Source organism: Triticum aestivum, chromosome 5B (genome assembly GCF_018294505.1).
Source record: "Triticum aestivum cultivar Chinese Spring chromosome 5B, IWGSC CS RefSeq v2.1, whole genome shotgun sequence".
NCBI classification, from domain to species: domain Eukaryota; kingdom Viridiplantae; phylum Streptophyta; class Magnoliopsida; order Poales; family Poaceae; genus Triticum; species Triticum aestivum.
Genome location: NC_057807.1, coordinates 31,041,671 through 31,046,882, shown reverse-complemented (window position 1 = coordinate 31,046,882; position 5,212 = coordinate 31,041,671). Strand labels below are relative to the sequence as shown.

Sequence of the window (5,212 nt, the reverse complement as noted above, 5' to 3'; positions counted from 1 at the left end):
GGAAAAAATGAGTGAATCAACCTCCTTTTCATTCTGGGCCAGACTTGTGTTTTCTACTGCAACCCTATTAATTCTTGCTCAAGTGACCTTGTGCTTTGTCATGCTTGTAGTCAACCCTGCAAAACCCCTAAGTCCAGGAGCATGCACTCTTTGGAACACTTTTGGTCCATGTAATGATGCCACTTACTCCCTGTCCAGAAGTGTAGTTTAGCAAAACTTGCACTAGCAAGTTTCTCCTTTTTGCAAACTAACTTCACCACCCTCTCTTACATTCATAGAGACGCTGATCTGGAGAATTTGGCCAACCCAAGTACTGCCTAGGTGCCTTTGGCATTTTGTCAAACATCCTGAGTGCATAGCCAGATTCGGCATGACTTCATGTTTACATTGTGAACTTGAGCCCCTGACCTATCCAGCATGTCCCATGGTATTGCCCTAGCCCATAACCCCACTCTGCTAACCCTCTTGTGGTTTGGAATCCCCTAGCATGCCATAGCATTCCATCGAGCACGTCCCATGCGTGCTCTGGGCACGCCCAGAGCGTGCGTTTGGCACGCACGTGCGCCCGAGCCGCCGCGTCCCGCCCCGCACTCACTCCGGACCGTGACCGACCGCAGCCAGCACGCCGTGTCCCCTTCTGCACCCCCGAGCCCCGCAGCTCTCGCCACGTCTCCGGCAGGCCAGCAGCTATCCGCCACCGCCGCCCGACAGCTCCTGCGCTAGCCAGCGCCACCCAAGCCTTCTCCGCTCGCCAGCTCGCCCTTGGAGCAGTAGTCGCTCGTTCGCTAGCTCCTGCCGCCATTCCCAGCCTCACCACGATGCCCTGCAGCTACAGAAGACGGTCGCCGGCGACCTTATCCGCGGCCGCCGCCGAACCGCCTCGACTCGCCTATTTAAGGAAGCCCCGTGCCCGTTCCCGCACACAGGCAACCTCAGGCCACCCCTATGGTGCTTCCCTACACTACACCACGACACTCAAAGCAGCGTCAAACAATCTGTCGGCATAGGTCAATTAAGGCGACACATTTACTGTTGGGAAAGATCTTTACCGACAGAAAGAGCTGACGCCTATAGTCCTGCCGGGAAAGGTCTTTCCCGACAGATAAATCTATGCCGACAGATAGTGTGACAATGTTGGTGAGAACTTCGCCGACAGACATTTTTACACCGACAGACCATGCTTTGCGGACAGTTCATCTGACACTGTGCTATGGCGACAGATTGTGCAACGTCCATAGATATACCGACAGTTCATCCGACATTGTGCTACACCAACAGATTATGCGATGTTAATACTATCACCGACACACTTGCTGCCAGTGTCTACACTTCAGCACAAATGTAAATTCACCATATATTAATATGAAATTAAATTCATAATACTGAATGCATGTTCAGTACCCAATACATATTCAAACAATTACACTCTTCTATTCATCACAAGACACCATTGATCAATGCACAAGATACCATTCAACATATATAGAAGATTCATTAGTTTTCTTCACTGAATTTAGCTCCAACAATTAAGGACATACATAAGTTGGCATTCAAACCATGGTCTGCTACAAAATGTAGTGGCCAAGTTCCTATGAGACCAATTGTTCAATCACTAGAACATCTATGACTACTAAAAAATATCATGGAAGAGCCCAAGTCTCCTTTTTTTACCATTAAAGAGAGACCAAGTCTTTGATCGCCAAATCAACATTAACTTCCATGTGAACAAAATGTGTCAACCATGTTATGAACGAAGCAATCACCAAAACATCTTAGATCAACTTGTGGCCTTGCTATGCTTTGCCATCTGTCTCTGCAAAAGAACTCGTATATTTGAGCAATCTTTAGAAAATGAGAGTTTCCGATCTTAAAGATCTAGAAAGTAGATGCGTTGCCAATAGATTACAAAAGATACCGTTCTCAGAACATCAACCAGAGACAGGCTAGCACATAGCATATCACATGGCTCACTCTGAAAAATTATGCACTCATTGATAAGCAATCAGATCTGTTATACGGCATCAGGAATAAGGTTCTTATTGTAATTTTAGGGATTTGCATTTGAAGTTCCTCCATCAGCAAACAATCAGATATGCACTTGTATATATACATGTACCGAAAGTCATATATGTAGTAGCAAGAGTGCACTTGATGAAAACAAAGCCATTTCAAAGAACATATGCTTGCACATACATCTTGTTTTTCGAGACAACAAATGTGCTCTAGTTAGGCATCTAGGAGCTCGATCGAGTAAAACATATATTACCAGATGTCAACTATGAGTAATTGCTAGGATAAATATATGCAAAACTCAAAATAAAATCATGCCTACCATTACATCAGACTGTAGACATGTTTCTTTTATCACCACAGATTTTCACATATGATGGGTATCGAAATAATAGAAGACCTTTGGATAGGAAAAAAATGTACTAATAGCAGCAAATATATCTACACGTAGTTGCATATGGATTTCAATTGCAATTTCCTTTAAAATGCTTCTTAAAACACGTGTGGACCGTGAATTCATCGAGGCTTACAGTTTCAATCTGTTCGGAAATCATTGAAGACCTAAACTAGCAATCTGTGTTAATTTTTATGCCTTCATTCGTACTTCTAAAATTTATAATTTGCGGTTGTGGAAGTAGTACTTTGAGCTGACTTGAACTATTACTCAAGTCTCAGTTCCTATGGTCTAACTTTTTACCTGTGCTCTCTGTTTCATCAATCTTCCAGCAAGTGTACTTGGCCATTTGTTCTTCATCTGTCTTGTTCAGCATCTCTCCTATTTCAGTGAGCAGAACCATGCTATTAATGAGCCCTGACAAGTACATAGAGGGAGACCAGATTAGCTTAATCAGCCTTTCTTGCTAAAGCGCTACAGTTTTCATTCCCAAATAAGTATTGTATGTGCATAGAACTAGCGACTAATGTAGAATTAACATGCCACTTTCCAAGGATTAGATTTTTTGTAGAAAAAACAAGAGTAAGCAGTGGATCAAAAACATCCAGTTCAACTGCACCTGGTTAGAACAAGAGGGCTATATTCAACTTACTAATTGGACTTGGGTACAAGTAGGTCGCTCCAAATAACTAATACAATCCCAGCCACCAGTCCAAGGATTTGAAACGACAATTGAAGAATCGAATATTTAAAAATATCACCTCTCGTCTTGAGTAGCAGCCAATCGTTGTGGTCATAGGATGACATAGCCTACTCCGCGCATCTCCAGGGGTATTGTTCTCCTGCACTGCACAGGTAGCAACACTAACTTGACCAATAGAGCAAACTACTATGGAAGCAATAGCAAGCTCCTATACAAACATCCATGAGGAAATCACTTGCTAATGTGATGAGAGAATTCAGAAATATCGACGGTGCAAAATTAGGTACCTAGAGAAATAAAACAGAGCAAAGAGGAAGGAGCTTACTTGTTATCAAGCCAACCCACCAAAGAGGCTCTTATAAATAAGCATATATAACCACCAAATCCTGGAATCAATAAAAGCACACGTACAGTTAGACACATGAAGCACATCACATGGGATAAAAATTGTCTGAGCAGCTTATGATACAGTAGCTGTATATATATACACGGAGTAGCAGCTTATATAGGATACAACAGTTCAGGGGTATCAACAGGTTTTGTTAACTCAGAGACCTCCAACATGTAGACAGTAAACGACCATGAAGAAGGAAGATGAGATTACAAAATCCAATTTGGAGCATCTGATACACATCTCACAGTGAGCCCAATGACAACATTTCAGATATTTTATACTATTCCAAAGACAACAAAAATGTGCACGGAATAGGAAAAAACCCAATAATGTGTACTGATATTAATCTTAGCCAACGTTACATTACAGAACAAAAATTGTAAGTAATTACGGTGATATATCTACCATATGTCAAATGGTTAATTAGTCACGGATGGTAAAATATTTGCAGAGTTCCCGTTATTGGTTTGCTTGCATGCTTATAAGAGCCAACTGTGTTCCTAGCAAAAATTGAACTTGAGGGTTTGACAAATCAAACAAAAAAACCAGTAGTCCATCACTAAGAATTGAAGTATGTTTTACAGTAATATTTCTTGCACAGTTAAAGGAGCAGAAGAAACTGAATGAAAGCTCACAAGTAGCATCAAGGCTCAAAGAAAGAATGCTATGTGTGAGAAAAATTGTGCAGGCCACCCGTTACAGAAGTTGGAAGAGAAGAGATAGTTCACAGATGAACTCTGATGATTTTAGTGCCACTAGGGAGATATGGTTTCTCTTGGCAAACATGGAATACACCATATTTATGTAGCTGCTGAAAGTGTTAACAATAAAACTTCTCAAAGAGAAGCTGCAGCGGAAGAACTATCTGCAAGCAAGGGATCTATCTGTGATGAACTACCAGTTCACTAAGCATTAACATATCACAACCAGTAAGATTCATACAAGCAAATCTGCAACTATATAATTCATAAATTGAAAAACAAAATCACGAAAGACATGCCATCAGGTTATAAGCCATTCACACTAAAATGTGAACTACATATATCAGCATACGAGAAGATAGGTAAGTAAAAAAAATCGCATCTTACTTGTTGAGATCTGGAGGCAAGGGGAGTCAACAGGGACAGGGGTCACCGATGGAGGAAGAAGAACGACAGGGGTTCCTCAGCAGCAGTCGGTGCGGCGGATCCTCCGGCGTATGGTGCTGCCGTTCCCGGCGCGCGGCTGATCCTTGGTGGCGGATGGCGCTGCTGTTCCTCGGCGGCGAACGGTGCTCCTCTGTTGCAGACGGCGCTGCTGCTACTGCGGACTAAGGGAAGGGAGGCCGGGGTCCGAGATGTGGTGGTGCGAGGGGAACGGCGAGGGGGTGGCGGCGGCGACGCGCAGGTCGGGGGCGGCGGCGCGGTCGGGTTAGGTTTAGGGTGTGTGGGTGGCGAGAGAAAGAGAGAGGTGAGATTGGGGATCGAACAGGTCGGGGACTCGGGTCGGGTGGTCACGTGGCTTTTTTTTTTCACGTTCTCGTGCGAATCGGGTGTTTCGCGTGGCGCGCGTCGTGCCTCTCTTTCCGCGCCATATTTTTCGGACGTGGCCTGTAGCAAACAACGCCGACACTTTTTATGTCCCCACGAATCGGCGACACACAAACAGTAGGTAATACCTCTATTTGGCGACAGAAATTTCATCGGTGTTTTTGTGACCTATGGCGACAGAT

The 5,212-nt window shown here is 43.9% G+C and overlaps 1 long non-coding RNA gene across 1 annotated transcript; it reads right to left on the bottom strand.

The window, feature by feature from the left end:
• Window positions 1-1,338: 1,338 nt before the first annotated feature.
• Window positions 1,339-4,963, bottom strand: LOC123115522 (uncharacterized). The gene is made up of 5 exons (XR_006456650.1): window positions 4,590-4,963; window positions 3,433-3,493; window positions 3,166-3,251; window positions 2,708-2,821; window positions 1,339-1,813 (listed from the first exon to the last, which is right to left on the bottom strand). It is a non-coding gene; the product is annotated as an uncharacterized lncRNA (long non-coding RNA).
• Between the last annotated feature and the right edge of the window lie 249 nt (window positions 4,964-5,212).